This window comes from Eurosta solidaginis, chromosome X (assembly GCF_040869045.1).
Source record: "Eurosta solidaginis isolate ZX-2024a chromosome X, ASM4086904v1, whole genome shotgun sequence".
Lineage (NCBI taxonomy): Eukaryota > Metazoa > Arthropoda > Insecta > Diptera > Tephritidae > Eurosta > Eurosta solidaginis.
The window spans coordinates 114,120,084-114,144,908 of NC_090324.1; the positions used below are offsets into that span (position 1 = coordinate 114,120,084).

The 24,825-nt window shown below is 35.4% G+C and overlaps 1 protein-coding gene and 1 pseudogene across 1 annotated transcript in view; one reads left to right on the forward strand and one right to left on the reverse strand.

Moving 5' to 3' along the window:
- Window positions 1-24,825, reverse strand: part of dati (datilografo) — a 1,513,307-nt gene that overhangs the window by 865,453 nt on the left and 623,029 nt on the right. The window lies entirely within an intron of this gene.
- LOC137234516 (NADH-ubiquinone oxidoreductase chain 5-like) overlaps window positions 3,947-24,825 on the forward strand; it is a 38,079-nt pseudogene continuing 17,200 nt past the window's right edge.

The window sequence follows — 24,825 nt, forward strand, 5'->3', positions numbered from 1 at the left end:
TTAATGTCAAGTAATTTCACCTTAACTCTATGTCAATTTCTTTTGATTTTACACTTTTTGTATATTTTTGTTTAAGGAGCTCCATACCAAAAGGTTATAATTACATTTGAAAATTTTGTAGAAAATTTAAGAAAATACAATAAAAATTACAATGTCTTAATGAAAAATTTGAGTAAGTTAGACCAGTTTGCTATATTTCCGCTCACTGCTTAACTATTAATGCATTATTTCACTACCCCCAGCACTGGATGCATAGACTGAGTTGAAAAAAATAAGAGTTGGTCGAATTTCGACCACAGGCGATACTAGTCTTGATTCAATGCGCTATCCACTGACTTGTATGTTGTCACCACACCTGGCAATTTTTCCAGAATGTGATGATTGATTTCATTGACGTGTACGTTTGATCATTGTGCAACTGAACACGCATGTTTATGTGTAATGTTAATTTTTTCACGTATCGCCACAAAAGGGAAGACATGTTTGAGCATTGATCTCATCTGCTGGTGTTGATCGTGGAATAACGAGCAATGTTTGTCGAAAGTCACCTGACAAAAAGTTAAAGCACCACGAAAAAGCCTTCAGTTTCCGCGTAAACCTTGCATCGTTCGATTTAATGCTTCCAATGATTTTTTGTTTGCCATTGTACACTCATCCCATCGAATAACCGCTGCTTGTTGCAAAACTTTTGCCATCGTTGAATTTTTGGATATGTTACAGGTTGGAGTTTCAACCACCAGTATATTCAATGGCAATTTTAAAGCTGAAAGAGCTGTTCGTCCCCCATCCAATAAAGTGGCAGCAATTCCAGATGAAGCGAGTGCCAAATCAATTTTATGTTGCGATCGAATAGTTGCTAATATCACCGAAATCACAAATGCTTTTCCTGTGCCGCCAGGTGCATCCAAAAAATATAATCCACCAGTGTTATCAGAAACAGCTTGCCTGATTTTGTCATATATGTATATCCTTTTATGATATTTCAATTCGGTGATGTTGGATTGAACAAATGTACCTAAATCGTCATAATCGAATTGTTGTTCACGCTGCAACTCTCGATCAAATAAATTATGCATTGGACGATTTGATGATATCAAAGCTAAGTGCCCCAATGCTTTATTGGAAATCGCAAGACACATATCTTCAATTATTATCAAAGCTTTATTGTACATTTCCAATGAAATCAGCAAATCAGGATCCATTGTTATACGACGCATCCGAATTAAAATATCTTCAGTCATGTAATCTTTATATTTATTCCACAATTCAATTGGATTCGATGACATGCGTGTTGATATTATAATCGAAAATAGCATTCGTATTTGCTGTGGATGAGATGAAATCGATGCATCATGAAGCGTTGCGTCCCAATGAGTGTGATCTTCTAACAAATGCAAGAGCTGACATGCTTCGCGATATGTCTGACAAAAGTGACCGTGAACTATTCTTAAATCCTGAAAGGATTGTCCTCGAACGTTTAACAACAACATTCAGCATTGTTGGGATGTATCGTATACATCCTGCCCAAGGCATCTGTTTGGAAAACACCTGGATGACCATCAACTGGTGTTCCTTGTTTACGACGTTCAATTTTTTTTTTTGATGATGCATTCCAGGTGTAATATTGCGGTATATAAACATATATCAAATTTCTTGCAAATGTTTCGATTTCACACAATTGAAAAAAGCAGTTAAAGTAGTTGCTGGTGGTTGTGCCGCTCTCTGCTGTACAATCTCAGCAGTGAAATAAACTCGTTGACCATTTTCCAGATGAACTGCCAAATGGAAAACAACAGGATGTCTTCGATATATTGTACTCTTAGTGTGAAAGACTCCAAATTAATAATATATATACATTTACATTTTTAAAGTATACAATAAAATAAATAGTTAAGCAATTTTAAAAGTAAAAGACCAATAAATTATTTTCAAATCCATACATACATGTGTACACATACTTAAAATTTACAGTCTTCTTTGTTGTTGGCTTTATTAGTAAACGAGATAAATTGTTCTTTAAAATTTTTAAAGTTAAAGCCTTCCCTATTTGGGCGCAAAAATGTTTTGTACAAGGAGAACGTTCTTTCTACTTCAACACTGGTGATTGGGGCGTACTTGAAGCACGATAATTCGTGGGGTCATAACTACTTTCGTTACAGCTGTCACTTGAGTCCATTTGGTCAATTGAACTTAGCACACCGGATATTACCTTAAGTTCCTGGAACCCAGTATTTTTTTGCAGAACGGTGTTCAATTTCTCCCTTATATTTTCACTAAGTTCACCTTGCACCCTTTCAATAGTTGTAACAGCAGCCTCCACAATATGCAATTGTTCAGCTAACGATTTTTTCTCTTCCAATTAGTTATAATATCTGGCAAGAAGCTGTACTTTGAATTAATATAGGCTAAATGTGCTTCAATAGAATTTGAAGCCATTGCCTTTTTTGCCTTCAATATAGAAGAAGCGTCGCCATAATTTAGATCTTTAAGAAAGGTATGAAACTCGTTAAAATTTTCGCAATAATATTTCGCCGCCTCTAACCAGGTTCGCCATCTTGTTAATATTGGCTGTGGCGGAAGAGCGATATTTGAAAACATATTTTTAAACGCTTCCACACGCAAAGCAGATTTTAAAAATATTTTCTTTCCATTAGATATTAAGTCGTCCACATCAATAAAACGGTTTCTAACATCTTCGACCACTCGATGCATTGCATGTGTCAAACAGTTAACGTGCAGTAATTTTGGATAAAATACCTTCAGCGCTTTTGCTGACTTTACCATATATGGAGCTTCGTCAGTGACATATCAAAGTATTTTCGACTTTTCGAAGTCAGGACCCAATAGTTGAATGGAACCATCAAATGCTCTTGCAATTGTGGAGCGTATTGTGCGTTCTAGACAAACGACGTTTAATAAAAAAATTTGGAGCTCACATTTTTGTCTGGATTTAATATTCCCACTAAAATGTTGAAACGGCCTTGTATGTCAGTCGTTTCATCAATTGATACCCACCAAAAAGTTGTTCTTCAATTGCCCTTTGATTTCTTCAATTTGCGATAAATACATATCATGGACATACTTAGTTTTTTCTCACAGTTGACTCAGAAGGAGTGGATTCCGTGGTGTATTTTTTGAAAAACTTGATTAATTGCTGGTTTGTTAACTTCCATAACGGGATATCAGCTGCAATAAATGACTCGCAAAGCCCCATGTAAAACTTGTTCTTATTGCCCACGTAATTTTTAAGCAGCTATTGAGAAGTTTTTTCATCTTGCTTTCTAGAAAGCTCTACGTGCTTCTGGCTCCGCATGTGCTGATCAACTTGCAACTTTTTTGCACATCTAACTCTTTTATTGCAAATTTCGCAAAATAAAACTCCTCCATTGGTATCGAATATCTCTTTATATTCGTTCCCATATTTTGAAAGAGTTCCAGCCAAAGTAGTTTTAGTTTTAGGTATTTTTAGAAAATTTCTGAATGTACAACAATTTTTTGTGCAAAAAGAAGATAAATAAAACGAATCGCAGAACATAAAATATTTATACCAGTGACACTGGCCGTGAGCAACGTTTAAATTCAAATATAAAAGTATATATGTACATACCTATGTACAAATCGTACAGGTGTACGCAGAAACATATAGTCCGCTCTCATTCTCGTGACCCTTATTGTAATACACACAGCTGTAGTATAGACTAACTATATACACATACGCATTGGCAAATGCATTGTTGGTCTAAAAACATATGTTCGATATAGTTGCCAACTAATCTTGAAATGTATTTAACTGAAATTCACCAAATCTTAGAGATATGCGAGAAAATATACCTTTATGAAAAATATGTAAATATATGCATTAAAGACAAAATATGCACTAACAAGTCAATGCCATTTTTACACTTATTTCTTGATTCGAAAAATCCTGTGCCTTACCAAAAAAAGTATGCAACTGCATAGAAATCCGGGCCCTACTAATAAGAAAACATACAATATTGAACAAAACGAAGAGCCCGATCAAGAAGAAGCATTAATACCGAATAAGGAAGAAAACAATATTGAGCAAAATAAAATGAGCGAAAGTAGTTATGAAGATAAAGGTGAAGTAGATTTTCGAAAGCGGAAAAGAGGAAGACCGAAGATAATTAGAAGGGGTGGTGTGGGACGACCACGAAAAAAGTTCGTTATGGAAGCAGCAGAGACTCTCAACTTAGTATGTGCCAATCCAATATCAGTGACGAGTGCGTTAAACTCGGAAAACAGCGAGCAATGGAAGGCTGCTATGCACGCGGAGTATCATTCATTATTAAAAAATTATACGTGGGAATTGGTGGACTACCCGAAAGGCAAAAATGTAATCGGCTCAAGGTGGGTTTTTTCAACCAAATTTAATTAAGATGGCACAGTGGAGAAATTTAAAAAACGGTTATTTACGCAGTTTTTATGAGGAAGATTTCAACGAAACATACGCTCCTGTTGCAAGACAATCGACGATTAGATTAGTGCTGGCACTTTCTGCTAAATGTAAATTGTTCGTAAACCACGCAGACATCGTGTCAGCATACTTACACGGTGTGTTAGAAGAAGAAGTGTACATGCGGCATCCTGACAATTTTGTCAGCAAAGATTATCCAAATAAAGTATGCAAATTGAAAAAATCTTTATATGAATTAAAGCAAGCTTTCCGTGATTGGAACCATAAAATAGATTTTCTTTTAAATGAGATGGGATTTCGTCGGTGTAAATCTGATAATTGCGTGTATATTGAGCGCAACGAAGCTGAAATAAATATAATCGTTATCTACGTTGATGACATAATCTTAGCATATACATCAAAATTACAATGAAAGACATTATTGCAAAGTTAAGTGCTAAGATTGAAGCCAAAGACCGTGGGCCAATCAGTTATTATCTGGGAATGCAGACTGATCGAGAAGGAGAATGCTGTTCTATCACCATACATCAAGAAAAGTACACTATCGAGTTGCTCAAAAAATGGAATATGCAAGATTCTAGGGATGTTTCAACACCGTACACGCAGGGTACCGTTCTGGAAAAATGTGTCAAGAACGGTTGCAGTGGTGCTAATGTGAAGGAATATCAGTCGCTGATAGGGGGGATAAAATATTTGGCCATTACGTGCAGGCAATATCACAGTCATCCTCCATCCAACATTTTGTAGCGGCGAAACGTATACTCCGCTACCTTAAATTGAATTGTTGACGTATATGCCAAATAACCAAAATTTAGTTACATGGGAAGCCAAAAACAACATATGGTTTCTTTGAGCACAATGGAGGCAGAATATGTAGCCATGTGTCAAGGGACCAAGGAAGTCGCATTTCACCGTAATTTGTTGGTGGATTTGGGTTTTGACGCGCTTATTAAAAATCCTACGACTATCAAATGTGATAACCAAGGTGTTCAGTTCCCTGTTCATAATCCGACCGTGCACTGGAGAAGTAAACATATAGATATACGTTTTCACTATATACGGGAAAAATTCTCAAATGGCGACATCGACATAGAATATGTACCACCTTCAGAGAATGTGGCCGATATATTTACTAAGCTTTTGCCTTTAAGTTAACATAATAACTGTTGCAATTTATTACGCTGTACTTTGAATGATTTTTGAAATCTACATCTTTTAATAATAATTTTTTTCTAAAGAAATGATTTTGAAATGTTGTTTTTTTAAATGCAATTTTCAATCAATTAATTTTGAAATGTTAACTTTTGTACTGAACAGAAAATCGCAATCGGGATGAGGCGGAGTATGAAGGATTTAATACTATTTTTATATAGTTACCTAACATCCCAACTGCGATAATTGAACACATACACATACACATACATGTACTTCTGTACATATTAACGACTAATGACTCTATACTTTATCCTACTTATATTTTATTTTTACTTCCATTAAATGTACTGAATTGATCGGACGTACCTTATTTTATAAAACGAGGAGAAGGATGACTTTAGAAGGCCTGCGAATACAACAACAAATACATAAAGCTATCAACATTAAAAAGGACGTCGACAATATAAACTGCGCGTATTCTGTTTCGATCACATACAATGCGTGATGTTGACGGTAGAGGACGTACAAGGTGCTCAATGTTTGAAAATGTATCTGTGTATTTATGTTTGCTACGTACATACTTATATGTTGTGATAAAAATATTATTATTCGAATTTTAAATGTTAAATTTCGAAAGTTTTACATGTCTTAAGTCAATTAATATTGGTTGTAATTTATTGCTTTCTTATTTAGAAATAAATTCCCTGATGAAGACGCGAATAAGCGTCGAAACGCGTAGGATCTAATAAATCCCAGTTTTACTTAAATCAACCGGCCGAAAATCTCCAAAAATACAAATAAAAATATAATTTTTCCTTCCCAATACGTAACGTATTTTATTTTCAAGCTCTAACAATATGCATATCAAAAGAGAGGAAACAATTTTTTTGTTGCGCATTTTGCGTTGTTTTTACATACATCGCCTAGTAGGGTACCAATGACATTTTTAAGCTATTGCATAGATTTTTTCGCGGGCTTGGCGACTAAATCAAAAAAAACCGTAACGGATATTTGTCAAAAAAGGTTGAAAAAGGTTCGAAAAAGATTCGATGTTAGCAACAGGCCAAATACATAAAATTGGATCTATATCATAAAGTTAAAGTTAAAGTTAAAGTTAAAGTTAAAGTTAAAGTTAAAGTTAAACTTAAAGTTAAAGTTAAAGTTGAAGTTAAAGTTAAAATTGAAGTTGAAGTTAAAGTTCTGAAACAGGTATTCGACCTTCCGAAGAAAAGGTATCAGCTATTCGCAATTTCGAACGTCCAAAATCAGTTATACTAGGTTCAAACACACACCAAATTGGCAATTTATACTATTTGGGCAATTTATTACGCAATTTGTCATATAATAAATTGTAATAATAAATTGCCAATTTAAAAAAAATTGCGTAATAAATTGCTTCAAACTGCAAATGCAACATTGTAAAGTGTGTTAATTGAGTATATTAAAAGTCAGTTTCGCATGGCTGAACTATATGGTTGGCTCATCTCAACAGCTGATTTTATGTCTTTCATTTCACTGGAGTAGGGATTGTCAAAAGAAGATGGCAAAATCAAAATGAAGCCAAAACATTGAACACATTTTCTTACAACACACATACATTTCAAAGTTTTATGTTTTCATTTTATTCCATGCACCTAATACCAACACGCACATTTTGACAGTCTCAACAAAGATATGTTCTTAGAGATGAGCCAACCAGCTATCAAATTACTATTGTGTAAGCTAAATAGAGTTGTATGAACACCACTCAAGTTAAATCGAAATAGCCTCAATTTATTTTTCTGTTTGAACATAGTATTAAGCAGGCACAGAAATTTATTGGTATGGTAAATTATTATCGTAGATACATTCCAAAACTAGCAGAATTTACAAACAAAATGTATGATCTAATTAACAAAGTAAGTAAGAAACATGACAAAATTTTGGTATGCGACGAGAATTCGAATGAAGCTTTTGAATGCATTAAAGATAAGTTTGCATCTACGATATTGTTAAATCATTTTAACAAAGATGCTAAATTATCCTTTTCTAAAAAACTTTCTCCAACTGAAATTAAATATAGTGCTTTTGATAGGGAGTTATTGGCGATTTACTTAAATATAAAACATTTTAGATATCTTTTGGAAGGAACACAATTTACAATTTATACAGACCATAAACCTTTGACTACTGCTTTAAATTCAAAAACAGAACGAAGTCCTAGACAAACGAGACACTTGGAATATATAGCACAATTTACTGATGACATACAATACATTAAAGGAGAATCCAATGTTGTAGCAGATACGCTATCTAGAGCTTTTGAGGTTAATGCAATATATAATACAGAACTGAATTTTAACATTATACAAACTGAACAACAACAAGTAAGGAAGGTTAAGTTCGGGTGTAACCGAACATTACATACTCAGTTGAGAGCTATGGTGACAACATAAGGGAAAATAACCATGTAGTAAAATGAACCGAGGGTAACCCTGGAATGTGTTTGTATGACATGTGTATCAAATGAAAGGCATTAAAGAGTATTTTATGAGGGAGCGGGCCATAGTTCTATAGGTGGACGCAATTTAGGGACATAGCCATAAAGGTGGATCAGGGTTGACTCTAGAATGCGTTTGTACGATATGGGTATCAAATTAAAGGTGTTAATGAGTATTTTAAAAGGGATCAATCCTTAGTTCCATAGGTAAACGCCGTTTCGAGATATCGCTATAAAGGTGGAACAGGGGTGACCCTAGTTTCTTTTTGTACAATATGGGCATCAAACGAATGGTGTTAATGAGTATTTTAAAAGGGAGTGGGCCTTAGTTCTATAGGTGGACGCCGTTTCGAAATATCGCCATAAAGGTGGAACAGGGTTGACTCTAGAATATGTTTGTACGATATGGGTATCAAATTAAAGGTATTAATGAGGGTTTTAAAAGGGAGTGGTGGTTGTTGTATAGGTAGTCGCCTTTTCGAGATATCGCTATAAAGGTGGACCAGGGGTGACTCTAGAATGCGTTTGTACGATATGGGTATCAAATGAAAGGTGTTTATGAGTATTTTAAAAGGGAGTAATCCTTAGTTTCATATGTGGACGCCGTTTCGAGATATCGCCATAAAGGTGGACCAGGGGTGACCCTAGAATTTGTTTGTACAATATGGGCATCAAACGAAAGGTGTTAATGAGTATTTTAAAAGGGAGTGGGCCTTAGTTCTATAGGTGGACGCCGTTTCGAAATATCGCCATAAAGGTGGAACAGGGTTGACTCTAGAATATGTTTGTACGATATGGGTATCAAATTAAAGGTATTAATGAGGGTTTTAAAAGGGAGTGGTGGTTGTTGTATAGGTAGTCGCCTTTTCGAGATATCGCTATAAAGGTGGACCAGGGGTGACTCTAGAATGCGTTTGTACGATATGGGTATCAAATGAAAGGTGTTTATGAGTATTTTAAAAGGGAGTAATCCTTAGTTTCATATGTGGACGCCGTTTCGAGATATCGCCATAAAGGTGGACCAGGGGTGACTCTAGAATTTGTTTGTACGATATGGGTATCAAATTAAAGGTGTTAATGAGTATTTTAAAAGGGATTAATCCTTAGTTCCATAGGTAGACGCCGTTTCGAGATATCGCTATAAAGGTGGAACAGGGGTGACTCTAGAATATGTTTGTACGATATGGGTATCAAATTAAAGGTATTAATGAGGGTTTTAAAAGGGAGTGGTGGTTGTTGTATAGGTAGTCGCCTTTTCGAGATATCGCTATAAAGGTGGACCAGGGGTGACTCTAGAATGTGTTTGTACGATATGGGTATCAAATGAAAGGTGTTTATGAGTATTTTAAAAGGTAGTAATCCTTAGTTCCATATGTGGACGCCGTTTCGAGATATCGCCATAAAGGTGGACCAGGGGTGACCCTAGAATTTGTTTGTACAATATGGGCATCAAACGAAAGGTGTTAATGAGTATTTTAAAAGGGAGTGGGCCTTAGTTCTATAGGTGGACGCCGTTTCGAAATATCGCCATAAAGGTGGAACAGGGTTGACTCTAGAATAAGTTTGTACGATATGGGTATCAAATTAAAGGTATTAATGAGGGTTTTAAAAGGGAGTGGTGGTTGTTGTATAGGTAGTCGCCTTTTCGAGATATCGCCATAAAGGTGGACCAGGGGTGACCCTAGAATTTGTTTATTCAATATGGGCATCAAAAGAAAGGTGTTAATAAGTATTTTAAAAGGGAGTCATCCTTAGTCCCATAGGTGGACGCCGTTTCGAGATATCGCCATAAAGGTGGACCAGGGGTGACCCTAGAATTTGTTTGTACAATATGGGCATCAAACGAAAGGTGTTAATGAGTATTTTAAAAGGGAGTGGGCCTTAGTTCTATAGGTGGACGCCGTTTCGAAATATCGCCATAAAGGTGGAACAGGGTTGACTCTAGAATATGTTTGTACGATATGGGTATCAAATTAAAGGTATTAATGAGGGTTTTAAAAGGGAGTGGTGGTTGTTGTATAGGTAGTCGCCTTTTCGAGATATCGCTATAAAGGTGGACCAGGGGTGACTCTAGAATGCGTTTGTACGATATGGGTATCAAATGAAAGGTGTTTATGAGTATTTTAAAAGGGAGTAATCCTTAGTTTCATATGTGGACGCCGTTTCGAGATATCGCCATAAAGGTGGACCAGGGGTGACCCTAGAATTTGTTTGTACAATATGGGCATCAAACGAAAGGTGTTAATGAGTATTTTTAAAAGGGAGTGGGCCTTCGGTCTATAGGTGTTCGCCTTTTCGAGATATCGCCATAAAGGTGGACCAGGGGTGACTTTAGAATATGTTTGTACGATATGGGTATCAAATGAAAGGTGTTAATGAGTATTTTAAAAGGGAGTGAGACTTAGTTCTATAGGTGGACGCCGTTTCGAAATATCGCCATAGAGGTGGACCAGGGGTGACTCTAGAATGTGTTTGTACGATATGGGTATCAAATTAAAGGTACTAATGAGGGTTTTAAAAGGGAGTGGTGGTTGTTGTTTAGGTGGTCGCATTTTCGAAATATCGCCATAAAGGTGGACCAGGGGTGACTCTAGAATTTGTTTGTACAATATGGGTATCAAAGGAAAGGCGTTAATGAGTATTTTAAAAGGGAGTAATGCTTAGTTCCATAGGTGGACGCCGTTTCGAGATATCGCCATAAAGGTGGGCCAGGGGTGACTCTAGAATTCGTTTGTGCAATATGGGTATCAAACGAAAGGAGCTAATGAGTATTTTAAAAGGGAGTGGGCCTTAGTTCTATAGGTGGACGCCTTTTCGAGGTATCGTAATAAAGGTGGACCAGGGGTGACTCTAGACTTCGTTAGTACGATATGGGTATCAAATGAAAGGTGTTAATGAGTATTTTTAAAAGGGAGTGGGCCTTCGTTCTATAGGTGTTCGCCTTTTCGAGATATCGCCATAAAGGTGGACCAGGGGTGACTCTAGAATGAGTTTGTACGATATGGGTATCAAATTAAAGGTATTAATGAGAGTTTTAAAAGGGAGTGGTGGTAGTTGTATATGTGAAGGCGTTTTCCAGATATCGACCAAAATGTGGACCAGGGTGACCCAGAACATCATCTGTTGGATACCGCTAATTTATTTATATATGTAATACCTGCCAAGATTTTAAGGGTTTTTTATTTCGCCCTGCAGAACTTTTTCATTTTCTTCTACTTAATATGGTAGGTGTCACAACCATTTTATAAAGTTTTTTCTAAAGTTATATTTCGCTTCAATAAAACAATCCAATTACCTTACCATGTTTCATCCCTTTTTTCGTATTTGGTATAGAATTATGGAATTTTTTTCATTTTTCGTAATTTTCGATAACGAAAAAGTGGGCGTGGTCATAGTCGGATTTCGTTCATTTTTCATACCAAGATAAAGTGAGTTCAAGTAAGCACGTGAACTAAGTTCATTAAAGATATGTCGAGTTTTGCTCAAGTTATCGTGTTAACGGCCATGCGGAAGGACAGACGGACGACTGTGTATAAACCCTGGGCGTGGCATCAACCGATTTCGCCCATTTTCACAGTAAAGAGTTAGTGTCATAAAATCTATGCCCCTATCAAGTTTCAAAAGGATTGGTTAATTTTTGTTCGACTTATGGCGTTAAAAGTATCCTAGACAAATTAAATGAAAAAGGGCGGAGCCACGCCCATTTTGAAAATTTCTTTTATTTTTCTATTTTATTGCACTATATCATTACTGGAGTTGAATGTTGACATAATTTACTTACCTATATACTGTAAAGATATTAAATTTTTTGTTAAAATATTACTTTAAAAAAATTTTTTTTTAGAAGTGGGCGTGGTCCTTCTCCGATTTGCTAATTTTTATTAAGCGTACATATAGTAATAAGAGTAACGTTCCTGACAGATTTCATCATGATATCTTCAACGACTGCCAAATTACAGCTTGCAAAATTTTAAATTACCTTGTTTTAAAAGTGGGCGGTGCCACGCCCATTGTCCAAAATTTTACTAATTTTCTATTCTTCGTCATAAGTTCAACTCATCTACCAAGTTTCGTCGCTTTATCTCTCTTTTGTAATGAATTATCGCAATTTTTCGGTTTTTCGGAATTTTCGATATCGAAAAAGTGGGCTTGGTTATAGTCCGATATCGTTCATTTTAAATAGCGATCTGAGATGAGTGCTCAGGAACCTACATACCAAATTTCATCAAGATACCTCAAAATTTACTCAAGTTATCGTGTTAACGGACGGACGGACGTAGCTCAATCAAATTTTTTTTCGATCCTGATTATTTTGATATATGGAAGTCTATATCTATCTCGATTCCTTTATATATGTACAACCAACCGTTATCCAATCAAACTTAATATACTCTGTGAGCTCTGCTCAACTGAGTATAAAAAGATGATGACTTAAATGAACTTGTATCTGATTCCCAATATCTAAATTTAAAACTAATTAGTATTCCCATTTTAAATTTTAGTATTTGGTGTGAAATTTCAGGAGAAACTCCTAGGCCATTTGTACCGAGTAATTTGCGAAAGACAGTATTTCATATTTTACATGGAATAGCACATCCGGGTACAAGAGCTACACGACGGCTCATAGTTAAAAAATATTATTGGCCTAATATGAATAAGTATATTAATATTTGGTCAAAGAAGAGAGAAAGAGAGTCTTAATTGTCAAAAATCTAAAGTTTATCGTCATACAAAATCCCCTGTTGTCAAAATTCAATACCCAAGAATAGATTTGAACACATCCATTTAGATATAGTTGGACCATTACCTATTTCAAAAGGACATCGCTATATTTTAACGATTATTTAAAGATTTACCCGTTGGCCTGAGGCATATGCATTAAAAGATATTTCAGCAACTGCAATTGCAAATAAATTTTTATAGAATATATTTCTCGGTTTGGAGTTCCGTTAAAGATAACAACTGATCAAGGTAGCCAATTTACATCGAAATTGTTTTCAGAGTTAACTAAATTACTTGGTAGTCACCAAATTACAACATCCGCATATCACCCTCAAGGAAATGGGTATATTTGTTATTCCCGACGCGTTTCGACGTTTACCTTACGTCTTCTTCTTTGGGGATCTATTTAATGTTAAGTATATAAAATTAAATACATTAAACATTATACATTAGATTATCTAACAATAAACATGAAACTGACACATCATTTAACACTTATTTTGCTACTTACATTAATATTAATATTAATAATTATTTAGTTCAAGTACTAATACAATTTGTTGCACAACATTATTCACACATAAATGACAACAAAAAAAAAAAAATAAAAATAAAAATAAACAAATGTCATTTAATGTGTGAATAATGTTGTGCAACAAATTGTACTAGTACTTGAACTAAATAATTATTAATGTTAATATTAATGTAAGTAGCAAAATAAGTGTTAAATGATGTGTCGGTTTCATGTTTATTGTTAGATAATCTAATGTATAATGTTTAATGTATTTAATTTTATATACTTAACATTAAATAGATCCCCAAAGAAGAAGACTTAGGGTAAACGTCGAAACGCGTCGGGAATAACAAATATACCCTGTTTCAATTTATGGCCACAAATGCTCATTTTAGCAAACCAAAGACCAAAAATGTTTTAAACTTGAAAAAGATAATAATATTAAAACTATTCCTATTGATAGATTAATACCTGCAATAATTGAAACAACAGAAAAAAACAACACCAAGAATTTACATAAAAAGAGAGTTACATTCAATTTGTTTAATGATAAATTTTCTTGAAGGGGGGGTAATGTAGGGTTCTTATTATTTTTATTTAACTTTGTATTTAAGTTGCTTTGAACTTTGTAATTTTAAAATGCTTTATCAATATTTTAATTTTAAATATTGATTTTTCAATTTTCAAAAATTTTCATTATGGTGAAAAATTTAGAAAGAATTTGAAGCATACATTTAGGCGTTTTAAAAAATATAATTTAAAGTTTTGTTATAAAATAAAAACGTGGTTTCAATTACTACACCTACATTTTTGGGTCTTGATTTCCTTGTTTACCTCATATTTTAGGGCTTTATATTCCACATATAAATTGCCTCTTCTTGTTCGTTTCCAGTTATTGTATACCTAGTTTCTTTTCGAGATCAGTCTCTTGATATGGTTATTGAACCAAGGACGCTTACTATTCCGTACAAACTTTGTCACAAGTCGAACAAAGTTATCAAAAAACTGAGAATATTACACTGAATGTAATACTATTTTCACACAGACGGCTTATTGAATAATAAAGGCAATTTTCTACATTAAGCCGCTTATTGAGCTCAATCTTCCCTACAAAATTCGAATCTGTTATTATTTCCTTAGTAGCTAATCGAATGCCTAATGAAGTCAAAAGCGCAATGCAACTCTGTTGGCAGCGCTCCGCTTCCGTTTCCGCTTCTTAGTTTTTGGTGTGTTCAGTGCTTAAAAATGTCATTTGTCAAAGCAAATGTCATTGTCTGCATGGCGGAACGATACAAGGTGGCCGCATCGAACAGCTGATTATAACCTTTTTTATTTGATATGATACATCAACTACCGGCGCATTACGATTTTGACATTTGTCCATCGAATTTACAAGTACATGGATTTTTTTTTGTTTGTAGGTATGTCACCATGCTCCCACCTTGTATCGTTCCGCCATGATTGTCTGTCTCATCCTTCATACTAATCGAGCAGTTACTTCTGTGTGAAAGCAGAAAATTTACGATTTCATTAGCAGGTGAAATGAGATCATTAAGTTTCTGTGTGAAAACAGTATAATCAATTTGTTCATTTGATGACGGCATACTGCGGATAGATGCCCAGTGAATTCTATCGACACATTCTTCAAGCTTGGCGTAATCAATATGAGCGAACACGCGGTACCAATATTTGTTTGGTTTGCAAATGAAGGTGATATCATAGACCAGAAATATTAAGTCATGGTTAGAGAAAGCTGGAACTGCAAGTTGATCATAAATTCACTTCTTAGAAATGTCACTAATGAAGAAAACATCCAATAACGAACTGTTTGCCCGTGTAAAATGAGTAGGTATGAAACAATTAACAGAAAATAAGCCCAGGTTGTTCGTACATTGCCTGAAACTGCAATCTGTAAGTGTTTGAGTAAGGAGATATTTCTTCAAAGATGCCAATCAACTGATCAAATTTAATATTTTTGTTTGGCCTATAAACGCACTCTAATAGAATTCTTTCCGCTTTGGATATGATTTCAATGAATAAGTACTCGCAGGGCTCACTTCAGGTGATTTGGACGTAATTTTTACGAGATACCTTGTTTAATAAATACAGCAACCCCGCCACCACGCTGGATTCTATCTGCTTGGACTAGTTCATAAACATGAACTCGTATCGCGTCATCATCAATTTTTGTAGGCAAGCTTTGCGCATTAATGTGACATATTTTCAGTCCCTGCTTTTGTTTACATAGTACTCGAATCATGTTAAATGTGTTGCCATTGGACCAACAACATTATCTAAAGCCAAAAGGCTGAAAAAACGTAAGAGCAGGGATCATTGCATTGAAAAAACCGAAGAAAAAGAAAAGAAAGAAGAAAAAGGCCACAGGTGCTAATCTTCTTCTATATATATAAAAATAAGTGAACATTTTAGGTGTTACTTTATAACTTGAGAACGGCTCCACCAAATTCAACCAAATTTCTACGTTACATTTGGGCTGTTATGTAGATGGTTTCTGTAAAGCTTGATTGAATTTGGTAGAGCGGTTCATGAGATATATCACACCAAGCTACGGCTACGTTTCATACCAATAGATGGTGCTTATTTGCATATTTGCGTTATTTCATGAAATGGATAGGTGGTGCTTATTTCCATTTTGCATTATTCAATGGAATTTACGTTTCTGGAATTATAATTTGATGTTCGGCATTTCTCAAATGAAAACCAAACGAAAAAAAGTAAGGAAGGCTAAGTTCGGGTGTAACCGAACATAACTTACTCAGTTGAGAGCTATGGAGACAAAATAAGGAAAATCAATCTGGGGTAACCCTGGAATGTGGTTGTATAACATGTGTATCAAATGAAAGGTATTAAAGAGTATTTTAAGAGAGAGTATGCCATAGTTCTATAGATGAACGCCATTTAGGGATATCGCCATAAAGGTAGACCAGGACTGACTCTAGAATTTGTTTGTACGATATGGGTATCAAATGAAAGGTGTTACTGAGCATTTTAAGAGGAAGTGGGACTTAGGTCTATCGGTGGACGCCTTTTCGAGATGTCCCCATTAAGGTGGACCAGGGGTGATTCTATAATGTGTTTGTACGATATGGGTATCAAATGAAAGCTGTTAATGAGTATTTTGAAAAGGAGTGATCCTTAGTTCCATAGGTGGACGCCGTTTCGAGATATCGCCATAAAGGTGGACCAAGGGTGACTCTAGAATATTTGTACGATATGGGTATCAAACGAAAGGTGTTACTGAGCATTTTAAGAGGGAGTGGGCATTAGGTCTATAGGTGGACGCCTTTTCGAGATATCGCCATTAGGGTGGGCCAGGGTGACTCTAGAATGTGTTTGTACGATATGGGTATCAAATGAAAGGTGGTAATGAGTATTTTAAAAGGGAGTAATCCTTAGTTTTATAGGTGGACGCCTTTTCGAGATATCGCCATAAAGCTGGACCAAGGGTGACTCTAGAATGTTTGTACGGTATGGGTATCAAACGAAAGGTGTTACTGAGCATTTTAAGAGGGAGTGGGCATTAGGTCTATAGGTGGACGCCTTTTCGAGATATCGCCATTAGGGTGGGCCAGGGTGACTCTAGAATGTGTTTGTACGATATGGGTATCAAATGAAAGGTGGTAATGAGTATTTTAAAAGGGAGTAATCCTTAGTTCTATAGGTGGACGCCTTTTCGAGATATCGCCATTAGGGTGGGCCAGGTGTGACTCTAGAATGTTTGTACGATATGGGTATCAAACGAAAGGTGTTACTGAGCATTTTAAGAGGGAGTGGGCATTAGGTCTATAGGTGGACGCCTTTTCGAGACATCGCCATTAGGGTGGGACAGGGGTGACTCTAGAATGTTTGTACGATATGGGTATCAAACGAAAGGTGTTACTGAGCATTTTAAGAGGGAGTGGACATTAGGTCTCTAGGTGGACGCCTTTTCGAGATATCGCCATTAAGGTGGGCCAGGGGTGACTCTAGAATGTTTGTACGATATGGGTATCAAACGAAAGGTGTTACTGAGCATTTTAAGAGGGAGTGGACATTAGGTCTATAGGTGGACGCCTTTTCGTGATATCGCCATTAGGGGGGGCCAGGGTGACTCTAGAATGTGTTTGTACGATATGGGTATCAAATGAAAGGTGGTAATGAGTATTTTAAAAGGGAGTAATCCTTAGTTCTATAGGTGGACGCCTTTTCGAAATATCGCCATTACGGTGGGCCAGGTGTGACTCTAGAATGTTTGTACGATATGGGTATCAAACGAAAGCTGTTACTGAGCATTTTAAGAGGGAGTGGGCATTAGGTCTATAGGTGGACGCCTTTTCGAGATATCGCCATTAGGGTGGGCCAGGGGTTACTCTAGAATGTTTGTACGATATGGGTATCAAACGAAAGGTGTTACTGAGCATTTTAAGAGGGAGTGGACACTAGGTCTATAGGTGGACGCCTTTTCGAGATATCGCCATTAGGGTGGGCCAGGGCTGACTCTAGAATGTTTGTACGATATGGGTATCAAACGAAAGGTGTTACTGAGCATTTTAAGAGGGAGGGGGCATTAGGTCTATAGGTGGACGCCTTTTCGAGATATCGCCATTAGGGTGGGACAGGGGTGACTCTGGTATGTTTTTGTACGATATGGATATCAAATTAAAGGTATTAATGAGGGTTTTAAAAGCGAGTGGCCCTTAGATGTATATGTGAAGGCGTTCTCGCGATATCGACAAAATGTGGACCAGGTGATCCAGAAAATCATCTGTCGGGTACTGCTAATTTATTTATGTATGCAATACCACTAACAGTATTCCTGAAAAGATTCCAAGGGCTGTTGATTTCGCCTTGTAGAACTTTTTCATTTTCTTCTACTTAATATGGTAGGTGTCACACCCATTTTACAAAAATTTTTCCAAAGTTATATTTTGCGTCAATAAACCAATCAGTTACCATGTTTCATCCCTTTTTTCGTATTTGGTATAGAATTATGGCATTTTTTTCATTTTTCGTAATTTTCGATATCGATAAAGTGGGCGTGGTTATGGTCAGATTTCGCCTATTTTTTATACCAAGAAAAAGTGAGCTCAGGTAAGTACGTGGGCTAAGTTTAGTAAAGATATATCTGATTTTGCTCAAGTTATTGTGTAATTGGCGGAGCGGAAGAACAGACGGTGGACTGTGTATAAAAACTGGGCGTGGCTTTCACCGATTTCGCCCATTTTCACAGAGAACAGTTACCGTCATAGAATTTATGCTCCTACCAAATTTGAGAAGGATTGGTAAATTTTTGTTCGACTTATGGCAATAAAAGTATTCTAGACAAACTAAATGAAAATGGGCGGAGCCACGCCCATTTTGAAATTTTCTTTTATTTTTGTATTTTGTTGCATCATATCATTACTGGAGTTTAATTTTGACTTAATTTACTTATATACAGTAAAGATATTAAATTTTTTGTTAAAATTTGAATTTAAAAAAATTTTTTTTTAAAAAGTGGGCGTGTTCTTCATCCAATTTTGCTAATTTTTATTTAGCACATATAGAGTAATAGTAGTAACGTTCCTGCCAAATTTCATCATGATATCTTCAACGACTGCCAAATTACAGCTTGCAAAACTTTTAAATTACCTTCTTCCAAAATCTTACAAATTTTTTATTCTGCGTCATAACGTCAACCCATCTACCAAGTTTCGTCGCTTTATCTGTCTTTTGTAATGAGTTATCGCACTTTTTCGGTTTTTCGAAATTTTCGATATCGAAAAAGTGGGCGTGGTTATAGTCCGATATCGTTCATTTTAAATAGCGATCTGAGATGAGTGCTCAGGAACCTACATACCAAATTTCATCAAGATACCTCAAAATTTACTCAAGTTATCGTGTTAACGGACGGACGGACGGACGGACATGGCTCAATCAAATTTTTTTTCGATCCTGATTATTTTGATATATGGAAGTCTATATCTATCTCGATTCCTTTATATATGTACAACCAACCGTTATCCAATCAAACTTAATATACTCTGTGAGCTCTGCTCAACTGAGTATAAAAAGAAGTAATTTCTTTTGTTTTGTTTTTTGTTTTTCACAAAAACTGTGAAAAAAAATAAATGCACTGGATTTTAGTAAATTCGGCATATGCTGTGCTTCAATTTGGTGAGTAATGTCTCACTAAATTTATTAAGTGTGATTTTGTTGTGTCAAAGAAACAACATTGTAATAGAATTGCGTTGCTTTTCTTCAGAAATAACCATGAATACAGTTGAAATAATCTTGTAAATTGCTGACTGACTGCATTCTGATGAAGATGTCATACATTTCGCATCGGCAAATTCATTTTTGTCCCAGTCAGTCTCTGGTCTACTTCCCCAAAAAAACATCGTAGATACTAACATAGGCAAATTTTTATACCAAATTTCAGGCAAATCGAATAGGACATATGTATATAGGTATGTGGGTATTATGAATTCATGCCTTTATTTCGGCTTCGCATGCATATTTATCAGTTTTGCCAGGTTGATGCGACTAAATCGAATATCAGAATGAAAATTACTTCAAAGCTCTCAGCAACAGCTTTAATTTGATATCCATAATACACACACATTCTAGGGGTATCAGGGTCCATGTTTTGGCCTATATTTCGAGACCCTAGTCACTCAGTGGTGTAAAGCTTACTCTGTACTAAAGCACACATCAACAGCTTCAATTTGATACCCATAATGTAAAAATACATCATAGTGTTACCCTGATCCACCTTTTGGTCTATATCTCCAAACCCTATTCACCAATAGGTATGAAAACTACCCTGTACTAAAGCACTCATCAACAGCTTCAATTTGATACCCATACTGTAAAAACACTGTCTAGGCATTCACGGGCCCACGTTTTGCCTATATCTCGAGACCCTAGTCGCCCAGGGTATGAAAATTACCCTCTTCTAAAGCACTCATCAACGCCTTTCATTTGATATCCATATTCTATAAAAACATTCTAGGGGTAGCCGGGTCTACGTTTTGGCCTATATCTCGAGACTCTGTGCGTCGATCGCAACCAAACCTATGTGCTAACCACCGCGTGAGGTATACGCAACTTATGTGAAAGTTTGAACAAAATCGGCAGGCGCATCTCTTCAAACACCGGCTACCAACTAACACACATTTTAGCATTTCTTTTTATCAACAGCTTTCATTTGATATCCATATTCTATAAACACATTCTAGGGGTAGCCGAGTCCACGTTTTGGCCTATATCTCGAGACCGTGTGCGTTTGGTTGCGATAAACCTATGTACAAACCACCGCGTGAGGTATATGTAACTTATGTGAAAGCTTGAACAAAATCGAAAGGTGCATCTCTTTAAACACCAGCTACCAACTAACACACATTTTAGCCTTTCTTCTTATATATAAGATTTTTATTAGAATTCGATTTGTTGGAAGATTTTAAATTAGTTTAGTTTGTTCACGTCAAACTGATTTAAAATCTTTAATTGCATATTCTTCTGTTTCTCATATGAGGATTGTTTTAGGCGGTATTTTGACATTAAATTATTGAGGATTATCTGGTTCTTATATTTACCTATTTGTAAGATTTGATTTTTATTATTAATTAATTTTAGATTTTTGTTTGTTTTTTATAAGTTAAAATTTTTTATTAAAGGATTTAATTTTTGGAGTGAGAAATTATTAGATTAAATTCTTCTAGGATTTTTATAACTTTTTTAATTGATTTAATAAGACTATTATTTAAGTCTTTTGTAATAATTATTTTTTCTTTTGTAATTTATTATAGAATGGAATATATAATAAGTGAATTAAATATTAATCGTTTTATTATGTTAGTTTTTATATTTGTTATATCAATAATGTTATTAATTATTTCTCCTAATTTAGTTAGAATTTATTAGATTGAGATGGGTTAGGATTAGTTTCTTATTGTTTAATAATTTATTTTCAAATTTTAACTCTTTTAATGCTGGAATATTAACAGCATTATCAAACCGTATTGGTTATATTGCTTTTTTATTAGCAATTTCTTGAAAATTAAATTATGGGTGTTGAAGATTTATTTTTTATTTGGAATTTTTAAAAAATGATTTTGACATAAGTATTGTAATATTATTAATTATATTAGCAGCTTTAACTAAAAGAGCTCATATTCCTTTTTCTTTTTGAATACCTGCTGAAATAGCTGCTCCTACTCCTGTTTCTGCTTTATTGCATTCTTCAACTCTTGTAACTGCTGGTGTATATTTATTAATTCGTTTTAATATTTTATTATCAGATTCTCTATTTAGATATATTTTATTATTATTATCTGGATTAACTAAATTTATATCTGGATTAGGAGCTACTTTTGAGTTTGATTTAAAAAAAAGTTATTGCTTTATCAACTTTAAGTCAATTAGGTTTAATAATAAGTATTTATATGCAGGTTTTATGAAATTGGATTTTTTTCATATATTAACTCATGTTTTATTTAAGGCATTGGTATTTATATGTGCAGGTGCTATTGTTCATAATATAAATAATTCTCAAGATATTCGTTTAGTAGGAGGATTAAGAAGTTGTATACCTTTATTTCGACTTATTTTAATGTTGCAAGTTTAGCTTTATGTGGAATACCTTTTTTATTCTAAGGATATGATTTTAGAAATAGTTTCTATAAATTGTATTAATTTTTTTAGATATCTTTTGTATTTTTCTTTTCGACTGGTTTAGCTGTATGTTATTGTTGTTGTTGTTGTAGCAATGCTTCGCCCCATCTAACAGTTGTGACCGATCACAAATTGTCATCAATATCCTCTAACGGGAGTCCAAGGAAACTTGCCGTTTCAACAGGGTGGACCATAAGGAAAGGGGTGTTAGAGGCGTTGGTTCCACATTACAATTAAAGAGATGGTTGGTGTCATGTGGGGACACATTGCAAGCGGGGCATACATTTTGTATGTCGGGGTTGATTCTGGATAGGTAAGAGTTTAACCTGTTACAGTATCCAGAACGAAGTTGAGCAAGAGTCACACGCGTTTTCCTGGGGAGTATGCGTTCCTCTTCCGCGAGTTTTCGATACTTTTCTTTAAGTACTGGATTCACCAGGCAATTCCCGGCATAAAGGTCCGACGCCTGTTTATGGAGTTCACCAAGGACCTGCTTATGTTTCTTCGCTTCATACGGCTGGGTTCTCAGGTGCCGTATTTCCTCAAAATGCTTACGGAGATGACTCCTTAAGCCCCTAGGCGGTGCTGGTTCATCAATCAGATGTCTGTTGCGATGTTCAGGTTTCTGGGTATTCAACAGGAACTGTTTGGTCAGCATCTCCTTTCTCTCCCTGATGGGAAATATTCTCGCCTAATTATGCAGATGGCGTTCTGGTGACATAAGAAGACGGCCCGTGGCAATTCTGAGAACAGTATTTTGGCAGGCCTGTAGCTTCTTCCAGTGGGTAATTTTTAGGCTTGGAGACCATATGGGTGACGCGTAGCACGTAATCGGCTGGCTAATTGCTTTGTATGTAGTCATGAGCGTTTCTTTATCTTTTCCCCAGGTACTGCCAGCGAGGGATTTGAAGATTTTGTTACGGCTCTGAATTCTCGGAACAATTGCGGCTGCGTGCTCACCAAAATATAGATCCTGATCAAATGTCACACCCAAGATTTTGGGGTGTGGGACAGTCGGTAGCGTAGTGCCATCGACGTGGATGTTCAAAATGGTCGACATTTTGGACGTCCATGTTTTAAATCAGGTCGCGGAAGATTTAGTCGGTGATAATGCCAGGTTTCGCGAGGCGAAAAAACTGGAGAGATCAGGGAGGTAGCCGTTTATTTTATTGCATAGCTCATCCAACCATCCATCCAGCTGTATGTTATTCATTTCGTTTAATTTATTATTCAATAAATGGTGAATTAAATTGTCGTTTTTTAAATATATTAAAGGATGGAGGATGAGTTATGCTTCGAGGTATATTAGGATTAGTAATTATTAGAATTTTAGGGGGTAGAATATTGAGATGATTATTATTTGTAACTCATATAATTTGTTTATCTTTCTTTATATAAAATTTATGTCATCATTTGCTAGTATTTTCGGAGGAATATTAGATTACTTAGTTTCTAGTGTTTTTTTGTTTTATTTTAATAAATCTTTAAATAATTATTTAATTATTAAATATTTTGGTTCTATATGATTTATACCTTATATTTCTACTTCTGGCCACCGTGGTGTGATGGTAGCGTGCTCCGCCTATCACACCGTATGCCCTGGGTTCAACTCCCGGGCAAAGCAACATCAAAATTTTAGAAATAAGATTTTTCAATTAGAAGACAATTTTTTCTAAGCGGGGTCGCCCCTCGGCAGTGTCTGGCAAGCGCTCCGATTGTATTTCTGCCATGAAAAGCTCTCAGTGAAAACTCATCTGCCTTGCAGATGCCGTTCGGAGTCGGCATAAAACATGTAGGTCCCGTCCGGCCAATTTGTAGGGAAGAATCAAGAGGAGCACGACGCAAATTGGAAGAGAAGCTCGGCCTTAGATCTCCTCGGAGGTTATCGCGCCTTACATTTATTTTATTTTAGTATTATCTTTATTTATTTATTTATTTATTCATTCCTAACACAACAACCACAGGTTATATTTCAGTGCTAGAATTCTGAGTATAAATTGCAAATCAGTGGAACATATAATAGCTTAACAATATAAAGTTAGTACATATTTATCACAAAGAAGGGAAAAATATCTTTATTAGAGGTTTAAAGATGAGAAAGAAGGCGAAAATAGAAAAAATACTTGGGTTTCATAGATTAAGATTAGTGTAATATGTAGAAACAGAAAGTCAAAAAAAAACCATATTTTCAATTAGTATAAAATCTATGTAGTGCAGTCTTAAAATGCAATGTGCTCTCTATACTCCTGAGTTGAAATTGAAGTTGGTTCCAAAGGCGAACAGGAAATACCAGACACAACAACCACAGGTTATATTTCAGTGCTAGAATTCTGAGTATAAATTGCAAATCAGTGGAACATATAATAGCTTAACAATATAAAGTTAGTACATATTTATCACAAAGAAGGGAAAAATATCTTTATTAGAGGTTTAAAGATGAGAAAGAAGGCGAAAATAGAAAAAATACTTGGGTTTCATAGATTAAGATTAGTGTAATATGTAGAAACAGAAAGTCAAAAAAAAACCATATTTTCAATTAGTATAAAATCTATGTAGTGCAGTCTTAAAATGCAATGTGCTCTCTATACTCCTGAGTTGAAATTGAAGTTGGTTCCAAAGGCGAACAGGAAATACCAGAAATTGATGTTCAGATATATATGTATTGTGTCTAATGTATAAAAGCTGACGGGATCTTGTCGAATGAGTAAACTGAAGCCGTTCTCTGAGAGATTGATGTTCCTCTGCGGTTAAAATTTTATGTAACATTGTAAGGCACCTAAGCTTTAGTACGTTGTCGAATGAAATCGAAGATATCTTCAACGCCCACTGTGAAATGTGATCGTTACGTCTTTTACCAAAGAAATA